The following is a 17,837-nucleotide window of genomic DNA, read 5'->3' as shown; positions in this document are numbered from 1 at the left end:
GAACAACAAACTAAGTTAAGTATTATTAGAATGAAGCACGTTAAGCACATATAGTACGAAATGTAAAGTCGTGATCCAAACGCTTTTTTTAAAATATACATGAAAATAAGTATAGTTTTTTCTCGATTTAAACTTATTATTATAATATTATAATAAATAAATTATTTTTAAATCAATAATGCATATGAAAATATAGGTTATGATAATTAAGCTGATACAGGGCAGTCTTTTGCTATACACCATATTTACTAGTATAGTAGTAACTATACGTAGTAACATTTACTACGTGTATTACGTAACATTTCTTCGTAAATATTGTGCAGAGCAAAAGACTGTCCTATATCAGCTTAATTATTATAGCCTATATTTTCATATGCATTATTGTTTCCAAAATAATATAAACATAATAATATAAAAATAAGTTTATATTGAGAAAAAGACTATACTTACTTTCACGTATATTTCGAAAGAAGCCTTTGGTTCACGACTTTACATTTCGTACTACGCACTAGTATAGTATGTGTAGTAACATTTACTACGTGTGTTACGTAACATTTCTTTGTAAATATTGTGTAAAGCAAAAAACTGCCCTATATCAGCTTAATTATTGAAACCTATATTTTCATATGCATTATTGTTCCCAAAATAATATAATTATAATAATATAACGATAAGTTTATATTGAGAAAAAGACTATACTTACTTTCATGTACATTTTAAAAGAAGCCTTCGATTCACGACTTAATATGGACATGAGTCTGTACGATTTTATAATGTATTTGAAAATAAATAACTTTGTAAGATACCTATATAATTAATCATTTTACGCAGATTCAGGACTTTCTTTATTACCTGAAAGATTTTTGTAACGTATTGTGGAATATATCAGAAATATTTTCACTACATCTTTCGGAAATGTTTCAGCAATATATCAGTCACCATTTTCAGATATATCGCTGAAAAATTTCTGAAATATATCGCGGAAATATTTCTGACATATGACCGAAATGTTTCTGACATATTTTTGACATATGTCAGCTATGAAACGTTAGTTATATATGCGGACATGGACATATTTCTGACATATTTCTGAAATGTTGCAATGGACTATAAAATGTTTCTGATGAGACATTTCTGAAACATTTCTGAAATATATCGCGGAAATATTTCTGACATATTACCGAAATGTTCCTGACATATTTCTGACATATGTCAGCTATAAAACGTTAGTTATATATGCGGACATGGACATATTTCTGACATATTTCTGAAATGTTGCAATGGAATATAACATGTTTCTGATGAGACATTTCTGAAACATTTCTGAAACATATTGTGCTGTGTGGGGATACAATTACAAGGTACGTAGGAATAAAGGTATACAAGATGGATAAATGAAAAAATATTCATAATTTAAATCTTTTTTTTGTTTATTGAACGTAAGACTTACACAGAACATTGGATATTCGAATATTATACGTATACAAATTCAAGTTTACCGTACGGTCCGCCAAGATAGCGTAGATGCAACCGAATCTCCTTACTGGCTGTCGTCACCTTCTGGAACAAATCTTCATTTTCGTGGAGAGCCTTGGTCAGTCGGTTGGGCAGAAAAATCGTGAAAGCGTCATCCAAGTCCAGAACGATTTTGTCTCCAAATTTCGTTTTAACCCGACGAACGCCACTGACCCGGTATTCGAAGTAGACTTCGAGGTCCGAGAGTTTTTTCAACGGCAGAAATGTCTCCAGGCGAGCGACTTCGTTCAATTTTGAAAAGTCCATGATCGTTACGGTCCAGTTGTAGGTGCTCGAAATCTCTTGTGAGTTGATTGAGGTCGGATCTGATTTTCAGCAGATGTTTTACTTCTCCAATATTCATGAGGAGCAGTTCTAGTCGTTTCTTCAACTCACGTTGTTCCAGAGCACTTCTCAATTGCAAGAACAGCTTCAGACTGGCGATGAAGTTTTCACTTTACGCTTATATAACGTTCCCCCACCACATAATTTGATGGAGGGTAAGGAATGTCACGGGGCTGATATCAAAGTTTGTGTATGCGCGCGCACCTTTTGGCATTCCAAGAGCGATAGTAACCCGACACCGCAGATTAATGGCTTTGAATGTACCGCGACTATCGGTCGACCTTGGATATCAAACCGACATCCAAGTAAGTGAAAAACAATTCTCGGAACCATTAATTTTCGAATGTCACGTGGTTGATAAGGTGGGAAAGGAATGTGAGGTGGTTGATATCAAACCGACATCCGAATAAGTGAAACACGATTCTCGGAACCATTAATTTTGGAATGTCACGTGGTTGATAAGGTGGCTAGACAAAACAATGCGTTCGACAAGTTTCGACTTGACGGCGAGCGGCATGCGGTCAAAGGATTTCGGTGCGACGTTGAATTTGAGACAAACAATTCTCGGAACCATTAATTTTGGAATGTCACGTGGTTGATAACGTGGGAAAGGAATGTGAGGTGGTTCATGTTACACATCAGCAGTCCTATCGTGGGAGAAGAATGCAGGACGGTAAAAAAGTTCTCGCCCCCGCTGCGCCCTCTACCGTTGGCAGGCGAGCACTGCAGACCTTCGGTCGGTAAGATTGTCGGTAAAACAGCACGATTTTGACCCTCGATCGATACAACTGTCGGTAAGGTTGCACGGGGTCGGTAAGATTGTCGGTAAAACAGCATGATTTTGACCCTCGATCGATACAACTGTCGGTAAGGTTGCACGGTTTTGACCTCAAGCCGGTACGGCAGACTGTGACGTCATCGTGGAAAAGGGTTTGAGTCTGGGCTGCGCGGAGCGGCTCGGTCGGTAAGTGTCGGTAACAAGAATCTGCGTGTAGAACCGGCCTTGCTGTACTACTCACCGCTTGAGAAACCAGGATCCTTGCCACCTCAACGTTTTCACCATCAGGTAAGGCATAATTTTCCTTGTGTTAATCAAAGTTTAAACTTCGAACCTGAAAAAAAAACCAACTTTATCATTGAATCCATGTTAAAATATTGTAATTTTCAAAGATCACTTAATTAAAAATTTACCTACATGCTTCCATGCCTGACAAATTTAGTCTTGCTTCGAAAATGAATTATTTCTTACCTGAAAATATTAGAAGCTGTTATTATCAGACAGGATCTTTTGGTATTTTTGGATACAACTAATTTTCAATAAAATGCAATGTACAGAAATCGTTAATGAGACACATTTTTAATTTCATGTAAATAAAAAATCTGTTCACAATAAACATTGTTCTTACTCACCTACCTCTGTTTGTCCAGACTCCCACTTGTTAATGACATTTCACATTGAATTTCAGATTTCTTCTTTCAATAAATAACACCCAATTTCTGTATCGTTTGATATTTGCGTCGGTTGAATACCTTCCGATGTCGACTACGGTATTGCTGAACGATAGTATTGTTAGACAATTCACGCTACGTAAAAATAAACCGCAACATAACCTCAATCCGCGGTTTTATGCGCGAGAGATTTACAGCTCTTGAGTCTTGTCTCATTTTGTGTACGTTGGCCCCCTGCTCAGCAGACAAAAACATCGCTGCGGGGCGATTTCACTGACCAATGAGATTGAATTATCTGGCGCATGCGCATTGTATGTATAGTTTCAAGAGATTGTCCCGGTATATTATAGACTCAAGGAAAGCCTGAACAGAAATATTGTTGGCGTGGGCTGTGTTGCACATATAGCGCATAATGCTATGCAAATGGCAGCAGACCTTTTACCTATTGACGTTGAAAATATTGTCGTAAAAATATATTCTTACTTTTATATATACACCGTTCGTGTAGAGGAATTAAAAACCTTTTACGACGACGCAGAGATTCAGTACAAATCGCTTTTAGGGTATAGTAAAACTATATGGCTTGCTCTTCTACCTGCTGTAGAAAGAATATTACAGTTGTTCTCTGCGTTAAAGTCGTACTTTCTGTCACAAGACAAATCTCCGAACGTACTTGCTAACTTTTTTTCAAACGAGTCTTCTCAGTTATGGCTCAAATTCATCCATAATCAGGCCGCAATTTTCAACGACGTTGTTAAGAAAATGGAAGGCAACAACGTGGGTTTTTGTGAGGTCTGTCATTTGATGACTGACTTGAAATTGAAATTTTCCAATCGATTGGAGAATGATTTCTTACCTTTAATCATCCGAGACGAGTTGACATCGCTAGAAGAAAACGGGCATACTCAGAGAGATTATTTTATGAGTCACGTTCGCAAGTTCTACAACAATTGCATCAAGTACTTGGATAAGTATTTCACTCAATATCAAGACTTCCAAAACTTTGACTGGGTTCTCCTGAATAAGTTGATTGTGTGGACTGAAATTCAACCATCATTAGACTATTACGTAGCTAATGCACAAATTCAAGAAGAAAACAAAATGAACGAAATTGATTTGTTCGACTAAATTTGTTACCTATCGAATTATTTATCCACGGAACGCTTGTTAAAATGGAGAGAGAATAACTTGGACACAGAAAAACGATGTATGAAGTTTTTGCTTTCTTTTCATAAAAGTCAGTACCATGTAAAAACTGTTTATTGCTGGTACAGTATATATTATGTCTTCCTGGAACCAATGCGCCTACAGAACGGGTATTTTCCTTGAAGAACGCCACTTGGACATCGGAAAGAACTGCAAGGACCATCGAAACAAGAAGGGCAATATTGCAAATAAGATGCAATATGGGAAAGTGTGAAAAATTTCACAACATCTTAAATCAAGATCCGGATATTTTGAAGAAAATCCACAGTTCGGAAAATTATAAGTAGAAAACTGATAAGTAAAAGTGTCTCACGTCACTCATACGTACTACAGATTTTTTTTCGTTTGCAATACTTACGTGTATAAATCTAAGGAATGCTAGTCCACGATACTAAGATTACAAAATATAAAAAAATACTTTTACGTGTATAAGACTAAAGAATGCTATAGTCTACGATAATAAGCTTATAAAATATAAAAAAGTAGTATTACTTGTATAAGACTAAAAATGCTAGTCTACGATAATAAGATTATAAAATATAAAAAAAATAGTATTACGTGTATGAGACTAAAAAATGCTAGTCTGTGATGCTAAAATTATAAAATATAAAAAAGTAGTATTACTTGTATAAGACTAAGAATGCTAGTCTACGATAATAAGATTATAAAATATAAAAAACTAGTATTACGTGTATGAGACTAAAAAATGCTAGTCTGTGATGCTAAGATTATAAAATATAAAAAAGTAGTATTACTTGTATAAGACTAAGAATGCTAGTCTACGATAATAAGATTATAAAATATAAAAAACTAGTATTACGTGTATGAGACTAAAAAATGCTAGTCTGTGATGCTAAGATTATGAAATATATAAAAATATCTAATCCCTACACTCATGTCGAATATTATTAAAAAATATTAATGAAAAAATTAGGAGCGCAGTGGCTTAGTGGGTGAGGCTCTGGGTCCACACGCAGCGGACCTGGGTTCGAACCGCACAACCAATATCAATGGACAATTTTCTATGTGGTTTTTCTGCAATCCTGGTGGTTCGAACTCCACTGTAATAAATCCATGTCTAAACACCTCTCTGTGATGGGTGGGTGGTCGGGGTACGGGGGCCGTTCAAGTATTACGTAAGCAGATTTATTGCAATTATTTACCCCCCCATCCCCCTTGTCAGCAAAAGTAAGCAAAGCTCTTACCCCCTCCCCCCATGCTTACGTAAACATTTGTCAATTAATGTATTGTTTTTTTAATTTTATAATGTTATAATTATAATTTGAAAAATAAGAAAATAGATTTAGGATAGAGATTATATTTTACTGAAACGGTATTCAACATAGAGTAAAGGACAAAAATATTATATCTTACTAACATAACAAACTTATTTTAAATTTTTGGTACATATATTAAATTCAAATTAACAGTCTTCAGTCCATGAAACCCGAATCCATGATTCTAAGTTTTCGATGACATTGGATTGCTTCGATTGCTGCTCAGTGTTGTGAGTCTGCTCGCTTTCATCCGATTTTGGAATGTCTACGTCATTCTCATCGAGCCATTCAACATCATGGTGCTCTAAATTTTGAATAATGCACATCAGTTCATTAGCACGACGAGCAGCGACTCTTACAGGTCTAACTTTCCTATCAGTGTGCGTGTTTACTTTCTTATGGATCTTTTCGATGTGACGATTTAGTGACTTGACGGAAGCATGATAAAGACCACACGTTTTGCATGTTCGACTTGATAGCCTCAATTGTACCGTCGGACAAAAATAATCGTATGGCATTTGCAGGAAATCTTTGAGTGAAGCACTTAAGCGTAGAGCTAAATTGACTGGAAGATTAAGAAATTGCCCTCCTTCATCTAAAACCAAGTCATCAACTGTTTGTTTTACTTTTACAGGTGGTGGAAGAAACCTGTTGTCTAGTAATCTAAATAGTCCACTTCTTGGACGACAGCATTCTGTATTTCTACATTTTACAATTTGGAGCAAGTATTGGCTTTCACGCACATGTTCTGAATACCATTTAATGTCTGGAAAATCAGGAAGATCTTGTTCACCTGCCCCAACATATTTTGCATTAACATTATAGCCATCAATTTCCATTGAACTCCATACTTCAGCTAATACTTTTCCTGCAAATTCGAAATTAGATCTTTCTAAATGTTCATCAATTGTAACGCCACGTTCATCCAAATGAGACCCAAAATGGTCATGAGGCAATATTAAACCAGCCAGTTCCCGACTAAGAGGAGCCATTCTGCGCTCTACTCTGTTATACGCACTTCTTCCGGGAGCATTGGTAGCTAAAAACAATGCATCGAGATCATGTCGCTTAAAGTGTTGTATAGCAAACCCTATGACTTTTTGATAACGCGGATTTCATCTGGCCCTCCATCAACCGTCATGATTACCACTGGTTTTACTAGTCCATGGTCAGTTTTAGCTAATGGTCGAAACTCTTCAAGTTCGAGAAGCGTCTCGAAATCCTGAGCATGAGTATTAGCAGTAGATGAACTATGCTTTCCACTTCGAATAGCGATGTATGTTGGTCCAGAATATCCAACGGCTTGCGGTTGTCCTAGCATATTGGAAGTGATTTTGATACCAGCATAAACAGATGGTATTAATTTATGACGCTCAGCGATTACCCAATCGTGATCAGGCAATTTGATTCGATATTCCATGTGCATTAGAAGAGGTGCTTGCTTATTTGCCGCAGTTACGCCAATAGGGACTCGAGCTTTATCATCTTGAGATATGAAAAATACTTGATCTGGTCCTAGTATGGATGCTATGTTCTCTAAATAATGGATTGATGTTTCAACGAACTTGCTATCTAAGTGGCTCTTGTGGTGATCAGTTTGAGCCCGAATGAGCTTAACAGGGACTGTCGATACATGTCTTCGTCCCTCTGCAGAATTAGAATTTTCTGGGAATCAAACGAAGATATGTCCCACTGCGACTAAAATCAAATCCCATTTTACGTAATTCTTGTGTGAGTTCATCAAGAGTTTTTACGCTGCGAATTGATTCCGTTCGTCTTCTATCATCTGCTACACTCCCAAATAAAGCTATATCCGCGATTGTTTTCAATAGTAAAGGTTGATTGCTTTCAAGATTAGGACGTCCCACTGAATCCCTCAGAGATAGTCTTTTTTTCATTTCTGGATTTTCATGACAAATATCTTCTAACTTTCTTTTCATACCATCCCTGTGTTTCTTCTGGGCAACTGCGTTTTGAACCTTCCTGTTTAAAGACTGTTTTGCTGTTTTTATTTCCTCGCGCAACTTAATGATCTGTTTATCAACTTCAGCACGGATTGACATAGTATCTCTGGCAGAATACAAAGCATTCAAATTTTTTTCGAGTAGACCAATCTTATTTTTCATAGCTTCCTGAGAAGGTTTTGGTCTCTGTTTATCTGTATTTTTATTAATTTCGCATTGCTGTTGTGATTCATTACCGGTTTTTATTTTATCTTCTTCCTGTTTTTTAATATTTGAAGCTGGCTGTGTAATTTGTGTTTTTTCTGCAGGTTTACAGGTTGCCTAAAAATAAAAACTTTCTATGGGTTCTGCTAAAGATTCTCTTATTAAGCTACATAAATACAAAGTATGGCAATAAATATGGTAAATACAAAACCCTATGGCTTTAAATCTAATATCTTTAAACGAGCAAATCGTTCCGGTCACAAAATACAGGGTGTTATAGTCTATTCAAGTAGGTATTTAAAAGAATATAAACAATCTTGATATGTCTTTTTATTGAAATATGCAATTATAAAATCAGATATCTGTAAAGGTGCGTACAGACATCGCGAGGCTTGCGCCGCGAATGGTTCGTCTCGCATACATCAACCTGAGGCATGCTACGGCACATGTATACGTGCGAACCATTCGCGGCGCACGCCTCACGATGTTTGTACGCACCTTTATGTACTTACAGAAAAGCAATTTTTTAATATTGGTTGAGTTTTTAAATGAATCACAACAGATTTTACACAGTTTACAATTTTAAACCACATATTTCAATAAAAAGACATATAAAGATTGTTTACATTCTGTTAAATACCTATTTGAATAGAGTATAGTTTTCTGTAGGTATATATATATATATATATATATATATATATGTATAAAACTGACATCCTGTATTTTGTGACCAATTGACGGAATCAATTATAAGAAATAAATCTATATAATGAATATTACCTCTATACTTTAAGATAGGCCATAATATTTTCTAATTAGCAAAGAGAAACTTTTTGGCGATTTCTAATATTTCTAGTAGGTACTCATAGGTACCTAAAATGATTTCGTCACTCACCTTAGAAAAAAAATGTAGTAAATTGGATTTATTCTTAGTCGCTGCTTGCAATTCTTCTTCGATTCTCTTAGATACAATAATATCTAGTTCCTTGTCGGATTTTGCTTGTAATTTATAATTTCGCCACACTTCGTTAACTAACTTTTGTACATTTTGTACTTTCGTACTTGTATGAGATTTTTTAAAACTTTCAAACAATTTTTGGTATAACTTGGATTTGTCTATTTGAAATGACATCTTATTTAAACATTAAACTTTGGATAATGGAATGAATGGTAACACAAATGTTAACTTGCTTTACTATGCTTACAATACGTCTACTCGCTATAGCAGCCAAACGAAACAATACACTGATAGAGGAAATTTAGACAAGTGAACAGCGCGCGGTAATTCCCTTACTCGGTTCTAAAGCGAGTAGGGGAATTACCGCGCACTGTTCACTAAATGTATGTATTACTTGCGGGAATCCCCGAAAATGCTTTTCGTTTTCAAGCAAAGACAATGTGTGGGTTGCCATTCGTGTAAAAAAGAAAATAACTACCGATGACGTAATCATCATCTAGACTCCCCTACCCCCCATGTCATCCAAAATAAGCAAAGCAAAGACCCCCCCGCCCCCCCATAGTGCTTACGTAATAATTGAACGGCCCCACGGCTACGGTGGACTTCCAGAGCGGTTCTTATCGCTGGGAAGGAACTCTTAGCCGTACACTGACTTGCCCACTGAATCACATGAGCGGAAGGTTCTGACTAAAAGAGGCGCTACTGGTGACCGTGCTTGAGCGTGCTCGTGCGATCACCGGAGGAGACGAGGACGAATCCTACCTGTATCGACGGAAGGTTTTCTGCAGTTTCCCTCCGTCCTCGGCGAATGCAATACAGAAAAAACAAGGAGAGTGAAGCGGCTGCAGCCGTGGAACGGAGAAGGGAGGAAGGAGAGTGGAAAACGAAAAAAGAAGGAAAAAGTGAAAGAGAAAAAGCTCCAAAGGGAAGAACCCTGGGCTCTGGTACAAACAATAAAAAAAATAATACTAAAAAAGTTGAACAACTAAATGATTGAAGACACGGGATCGCCGAGAATCGTTCCGATCCTACAGAAAACGTCGGTAAACGAAACAGAAAATGTAAGTGAACCAGCAGGCCGACTGCCTTTATTCGTTGACACATGGTCAAAAGTCACTAATAATCCGGTAATATCAAAATGGGTGCGAGGTTACAAAATACCATTTTCATCGTATCCATTTCAAGATCGTCCTCTGGTAGAGCATACGTGGGCGGATCAGGAGCACTCACTAATTATCAGTCGAATTAATAAGCTGATTTTTAAAGGCGCCATTGAAAAATGTTCATGGTCTAAAGGTCAATTTTTGTCAAATATCTTCTGAGTTCCGAAGCCAGATAAGACGTATCCGTTGATATTGAATCTTAAAAAACTTAATGAGTTTATTACCGCGGAACATTTTAAAATTGAAGACTGGAAAGTAGAAAAAAAATTGATCAGATCGCAGGATTTTATGGCTAAATTAGATCTAAAGGACGCTTATTATCTCGTTGCCATAAAAAAACAGAGTAGAAAATGGTTGAGATTTTTGTATAAGGGCGAGTTGTATGAGTTCACGTGTCTGCCGTTCAGTCTCAACGTTGCACTTTATGTTTTCACAAAACTATGGAAATTGATAGCGGCATGTTTAAGAAAGAGCGGCCTAGCTTCTGTTTTCTATATCGATGACATTCTTGTCATCGATAGATTGTATGAGAGTTGGGTTCGTGATGTTCAGAGAAGAACTGCGCTGTTGCAAGAGCTAGGGTTTATTATAAATGAAGGAAAATGTCTCACAGTACCTACACAACGGTGCAAATACTTGGGACTGATTTTTGATTCCAATAAAATGAGTATAGAATTACTAGAGGATAAAATTCAAAGGACCCTCGAATTACTGCGTAATTTAGGTAAACTCAACCATTGCACAATAAGAGAATTTGCAGGCCTCGTCGGTACCCTGGTCTCTCGGTGTCATAAAATATTTTCCGACGCGTCGCGTATCGGCTGGGGCATTTTTTGTAAAAACCGTAGAGATCACGGTTTTCAGAACAAGAAAGATTTAGCGCTACACATAAACGAATTAGAGTTAAAAGCGGCCTTCTTCGGATTAAAATGTTTCGCAAGAGATATACGACATATTAACGTTTTATTACGCATAGATAACACGTCGACAATTGCATACATAAACCGAATAAGAGACGGTCAATACAAGAGACTCAGCTCCCTGGCCAAAGAAATTGGGTAGTGGTGTGAGAGGAGAGATATATGGATCTCAGTGTCGTATATTCGATCCTGGGAGAACGTCGAGGCCAATCGAGAATCGCGAAGATTACAGCCTGAAACAGAATTAGAGCTCTCGAATAGAGCATTTCAAATAATAGAAAAAACCTTGGGCAATCCAGAAATTGATTTATTCGTGTCGCCCGCGAATAAGGAATGCAGTGATTATGTTTCATGGCGTAGAGACCCCGAATGCATAGCAATCGATGCTTTCACGATCGAGAGGAAACGTTTGTTTTTCTATGCTTTCCCCCCTTCTCTGTTATTTTGAGAACGCTCAAAAAAATCGAGAGTGAGAAATTTCGCGGTATAATAGTCGTGCCGTACTGGGAAGCTCAACCGTGATTCCCTTTATTTTTATCTTTGCTTGATACCGACCCAATTATTTTCAAATCAATGTTAATTTAATTCAATCTTCCTGCAGAGAGGCACACTCTTTTTGGCGCCGCCTTACGTTGGTTGACCAACGTTGGAGACCAGCTCTAAAACATACATTGCCGATCACCTTGCAACAACATACTGGAGGTTTTCCAATATTGCTATAATTATAACAACGCATCACTTGAAAAGCAATAGCTGATGTGTTGAGAAATGCGTGATGAGAAGAACTTAGAACATTGCAAATAAGTTAGGTTTTATTTAATGTACAATTCGATCAGTGTGCTATTCCATGTATGACTGTGTCTAGATTATATTCATCACTTGAGAAGCAGTTTTGTGATTCTATTAATCACTTGAGAAGCAGCGCATGGATTGTATCACGATAATTTTAAATTGAAGGTGTACTGTTAATATCCACGTGCGAGCACAATAAGACATGAAGTAATACTGACTGCCAGCTAGAAGAGCCGGTAACTAGGCGCGTTCTCAGAGGTAGTGAATAGTTTTGGCTAGTTCACGTTGAGCGGCAGCTGCTTTTTGAGAAATGCCTTTGATAACATTGATTCTCAAACATGATGAGTCATCTACGTGCATACCTTGTACACAATCGCACACCTCCGAAGTTTTGGTATTTGAAGACATCGCATGCTTACAAACATACTTCTATGTCTCTATGATTAGATCGTTCAACCGTTGCTCCATATTTCATGCAGCGTGAAGCGAACGAAGATTATGATATCATCAGTAACTCACTTCGCGAGGAAAACGTGTAAGTGCTGAATTCAATTCAAAGTATTGACGTATCTCAAGTTTTTTGCAACTTAATGATTTTTTGTCATCCAATAACAATGTAATTATCTATTTGCAGGAGATTCGTTGTACTGTTGTTCTACTGGAGTTAGACAATGAGTACCAGAAGTTAACCAAAAGTTCAGACAAAAGACGTGCTTTGAGTGGGAATAGGACTAGTTTAAATGTTTTAAAAACCTTGAATAACTTGTATAAACATCAAACAACGAGTCTTGCTGACAAGCGTGAAAAACAGACTATCAGTGTTAAATTAACATCTGATCGAGCGGTGTTAAACCCCAAAATTTCGGTTCGAGGTGGTTTATATCTGACTAGTCATTTTCCTTCTATCCAATGGGATGATTGTGACGGGGCGTAAGCCTCGTACACAATGCGGGTAGGGACTGAGGATGAGGAAGACGAGAGACAGGCTTGTGAGCAAGAGTGAGACTCGATGTTTGGAGGTAAACATTTGTGAATTTATTGTAAGTCAAGCCAGCTTTCAACCTAGGGTTTCAAAACGTATAATCCCTCGTGGCAACCAGTCACGCCCTGGTCGCTTAGCGTTCAATACTTAAGACTCATTATTCCTAAATTATCGTGGGTGTGTGGATGTGTGAGTAAGTGTAAGGGTGGGTACGCGGGAGTGTGTGTTTGTGGAGAAGGGAGTAGTTCTGGGGAAAGGAGTGTCGACTGGATCGGCAGATCGGGTTTCGGCGGCTACGTTTGATCTTTTATCCGCTCGTGGATGCGCCTAGATGTCGCGTCATAGCCCAAAAGTCGTAGTCCGGGGTTAGTTCTCAGTCGTCGTTCTCTTCGTGTCTTTTTCGCTTTCTCTGTCTCGGTTCGTGCCTTGGCTAAGATCGTCCGCTCGATTTCGTTGCCGGTACTGGTAGTCCAGACGAATAAGCTATAAAATCGACTGACTTCTATTCTGGAATAACGTAGGTTAGTCGATTTTTTTATAGGTTCATTAGAGACCGACGAACATATTTTCATCCATGCCCCAAAAAGTTAGGTCCGGGTTTGTCCGTAACGATCGTTTAAACTTTTGAGACCCCACATTTTGTTGAATAACGTCTTTGTTATGGGTCATACACGAAAACTGTTCAAACAAAAGTGGTTCGTCTCATCATTTTCGACAGAACAAGCTGTCGTGAGATCAATTTTCTCCGTTTGTTTAGTTGCGAAATGCAAAATGCCGTGGAAAAAAAAAAATTTACATTTCTTGTTGTAAATTGATGAATAAACAACGTGTGGCTTTGAAACTCATGGTACAGGTAATATGAAGTGTCTTCAAAATTATCGTGCAAGGCTTTTTTGGCTGTGTTATGTAGTTGAGCGACAATCCGCGACAAGCCAAAAACCGTATATCGTCTGCCTTTTCTTATGCGATTGGCCCATGGGTTGCCAAAAAATCATGGAGTCAGTTCGTTACTAGTACTTTCCATGAATGAAAAAAAAATAATTTTTTATACTCAAAAATTTCAATTTCTGGGCGGCTTAAAATTTTTTGCTTTTGAATAAATAGAGATACCTCCGAAAATATTCATATTATTGTAAATATTATGATGGATTGTACTTGCCCTTCATTTTACGAGTGATTAAAAAAAAATAAACATGAATATCTTGCTTAGAACCGGAGATAACGGTGTCTAAGTGTTATTTTGTTTACTGTTGCTGTAATTGATATTGAGGGGGAAAAAATAGCAGCTATCTCTCAACACCCCAGTGCATCACCGTAAATTTTTTTAGACCTCTAGGTGTGGTGTATCTAGTAAAAAAAAATTGCTCAACGTTCGTCGAGCGCCGTTAGTCGGAGGAATGAAGCCGGGCGGCGTGGTGGGGGGTTCGAGGCTTCTCGCGCCCGGTTGTTCTCACCGCTTAATTAACAACTCCATAATTCCGTTAATAATTATCGTAAATTTTTTTTTTTTTTTTTTTTGAACCAGCTATTTTTCTTTCAACAATTCGAATCTGTAATGAGATATTTAATATTTATAACATTTTTTTCTTTTGGATTGTAGTCATATTCTTAGGAAATATTGCTGTAAATAACTTCAGATATATAATATCTGTGAATTTTAAGATAGAATGAAATTAAAAAAAACCTAATTACGGTGTTGTGATTACACAATTACACAATTTCGAGCGAAAAAAGTATGTATGGATATTTATAGTCACATGTACACCATTATTTTACGTTTCGGAACATTGAATATTATTGACGCTTAAATCAGTTTCATTTTTCCTATCATTACTCTACGTATTTTTAATATTCTTTCAATTTTGAACGAGTCTAATGTATAGAAATATATATACATATGTGAGGAAAATACATATTTCAAAGCAAAAACCCGTTATAACGCTTGGAATCTCTCTCTCGCTCTTCCATTGTATATGTATAATGTATATTATATATATATATATATATATATATATATATATATATATATATATATATATATATATATATATATATATATATATATATATATATATATATATATATATATATATATTGTATATATATTGTAACGTGGTATTTCATACACCGTCACATGGGTTAACTATCGCACTTCCCTACGTACAGAATATCTCTAAAAATACCGAAAGCACGTCTGAGGCCAATACTCCAAAAAGAACGACTAGTTATCTTTAAATGAAATTCTCTTTATTGAGCCAATTCTATTATATTTTCTGATGTTGTAACGCTCTACGAGAACCGACTACGAGACTTCCGCTTCGAGATACCAGAACACTGCCTGACAGGGGTCACGTACCAGCTCAACACCGACCACCACCGACTACGGAGTAACGAATACCGTTCAAGCCACTCCCGATGGATGGCTACCTAAGTTGTGAACAGGGTCGTGCGTGATGCACAAACAGTATATCCAACTATGTAGACTTGTCGGCCAGGAGCCGAACCACGAATCAACGCTTCTACCGCTCGGATGCATCACCGACGGCGTACAGGGCTGTGCGTCAAAAACACAATAAAGCCTCCTGTCGACGATACTTATCAGCCTGGAGCTGAACCGACCATGACACCTACTAACTCGTTGTCTATAAAAAAAGGACGGTTGTCTCTTAATGAACCGTCTTATCGAAGGGCTGTGGCGTGGGTTACGCTCGACTATGCGGACCACGTGGATCTGGTGGATACACTGTGGGGATCCGTGTTGAGGGCCCTCACCACCAGATCGTTCCGGCATGAGGGCTCCGATGAGCGAGGGCCGAGATGCAGCGCCAACGAAATAGCTACAACGGGGAGTACCAGTAAAGCAAGGAATAAAGTACAATCGGTTGCAAGTCCAAGACATCGGTAACGCAATATTCTCGCACACTTCAATTTTGCAACACACGAGTGGTACGACTTCCCATCTCACCAACGGTACCGCACAGCTGATGGAAAACATGTTCGACCACCGCCCGACGTGTCTATACCTCGATACCTATCAGCGAAGAAGAAGAAAACAAACAACGAGGGATCATCGCCGCCTACCTGTAGACCCGACCTACGCGATCTGCTGGCCCAATTAGAATAACGCAGTTTGAAGAAGAATCACGTGACAGCAGCACGACGAAAATCAGGATCACCGCTCGTCTCGACCCTCTACGTTCAGATTTCAATTAATCAAGACGTGCTCTCGTAGTATCCAGTATTATTATCGCTATCCATAGATTCAGTTCTCGCTTTATTACCGTATCTTCGGTGCCTGTTCTATCTTCTTTTTACGTAAGTGAGGTTCCTTTTCTGTTGTGTGAAGCCACGAAATTACTTGCCATATATCGCATCTTTATCTCTCTCTCTCTCTCTTGCAGTTGGTTTGCGTGAGCAACCTGGGCTCGTACCTTATTCTCTACTATTTCTTACTTTATCCCTTTCTATTTCTTATTGCAAGTAACTTCGCGATTGGTTGACTCTTACTTACGCATTGTTAGTGAATATTGCTTTATTTTATTATCTTTCTCTTTTAGAATACCTAAATATCTAGTATCGCTGTATAGCAGCGTGTTCTGTTAAGGGGTTAGGTGGGTTTCAAAAGCTCAAAATAGGTATATTTTTATGAATTTTTTTTTATTTAATCAACAGAATATTTCATTCCATCAATTTAACACATAAAAGATACATATTTTATAAGTAGTTTGTGAAATTTTCATTGAAAAATATTGAAAGTTAAGGCGTGGACACGTCGTCTGCTATGACCCCTCAAAAAAAAGTTCTCTCGGCGTAGTCAGGATAACTCATGACAGATTCATCTGAAATGCATAAACCAAAAATTTTCCGTTAGTAGGTGTTTAAAACTCGTGCTTGGACGAAGGAAAAAAAAAAAAACAAAAATTACATTTTTGGCGGCGTTGAAAACAAAGAACCCTTATTTTGAGTAAAATTTGCACCCTTCATGGCCTTGAAAAATTACTTGGAATAGAGAAAAAAAAAATTCCTTCGTTCAAGCACGAGATAATGTTATTTTGAAGAAGTGTGCAAAATTTGAAAGAGATCGGTTCATAAGTTTTCGAGAAATCGTGACTACCGATTTCAAAAATGTAGTTTTGAGAAAAACGTGATTGAAGATTTCCAGAATAGTAGCCAATAATCGTACTTACACCGTATAATGATGCAAACCCACGTTTTTTCCACGTGTCATCACCTGACACGGTAACAACTGTCGTATCTTCAACATTATTTTCATCACACGTTAATTTTTTTTCTTGATTTGCAGCAGACAACCTCCATATACCTGCGTCACGCTTGGTTATAGCCTGATGGGTGAAACATCCAAAGGCTATATCTCTTAGAATATGACTCGGATCGTTTTAAAATTTTAAAGGAATATTCTCAACATATTCAATTATAAGATAAGCAAAAAAAAAAAAAATTCGATTTTTTGAAATTTTGAAACCCACCTAACCCCTTAAGTTATCAATTCTTACCTTAGCTATTGCGCATTACTATTTCGTTATACTTTTTCTGATTAATTCGTAACTGTTTATTTACCTATTATCTTTGATTAATTTATCTTAGTGAGTGTACCGCGTGAGCGATCTTACATCGCCGCGCAGTCTCGCTCGTCGTTCTTTTGACTTTGGAGTATTGCGCCGTATTGAATAATATCTTTTTCATTATTTTCTTCTCTGATACCGCTGTTCGTAGTTGTCCGTAGTCTCTTTGGTTTGTCGTATGTTGCGCATGTTGAAATTATCTTTTACCGTACCGAATTTTATCTCTCTTTCTTCTCGCACTTACCGCAAACTAGAGACTACGTATTATCTGTTAGTTTCTATATTTTATGATAATTCTCTACTTGACCTGTTTCTTTGAATGTACCTCATAATTAACAATTCCCTGCCTCTGTCATATCTCTGATAATTCTGGTAATGCGATAACTATTACAATTTTTGTATTTCGCATGTTTCTTATAATCGCTTCTCATATTTTATGGCTTGCTTAATCAATGCTTAATTTAAGTACCGTATATCTT

General features: G+C 37.3%; 1 protein-coding gene across 7 annotated transcripts in view; it reads left to right on the top strand.

Moving 5' to 3' along the window:
• LOC124306338 (two pore potassium channel protein sup-9) overlaps positions 1-17,837 on the top strand; it is an 817,624-nt gene that overhangs the window by 326,862 nt on the left and 472,925 nt on the right. The gene's annotated exons all lie outside the window — the stretch shown is intronic.

Source organism: Neodiprion virginianus, chromosome 1, assembly GCF_021901495.1.
Source record: "Neodiprion virginianus isolate iyNeoVirg1 chromosome 1, iyNeoVirg1.1, whole genome shotgun sequence".
In the NCBI taxonomy this organism is placed as follows: Eukaryota; Metazoa; Arthropoda; class Insecta; order Hymenoptera; family Diprionidae; genus Neodiprion; species Neodiprion virginianus.
The sequence above is the reverse complement of the archived record's forward strand: the minus strand, read 5'-3'. Positions and strand labels throughout refer to the sequence as shown.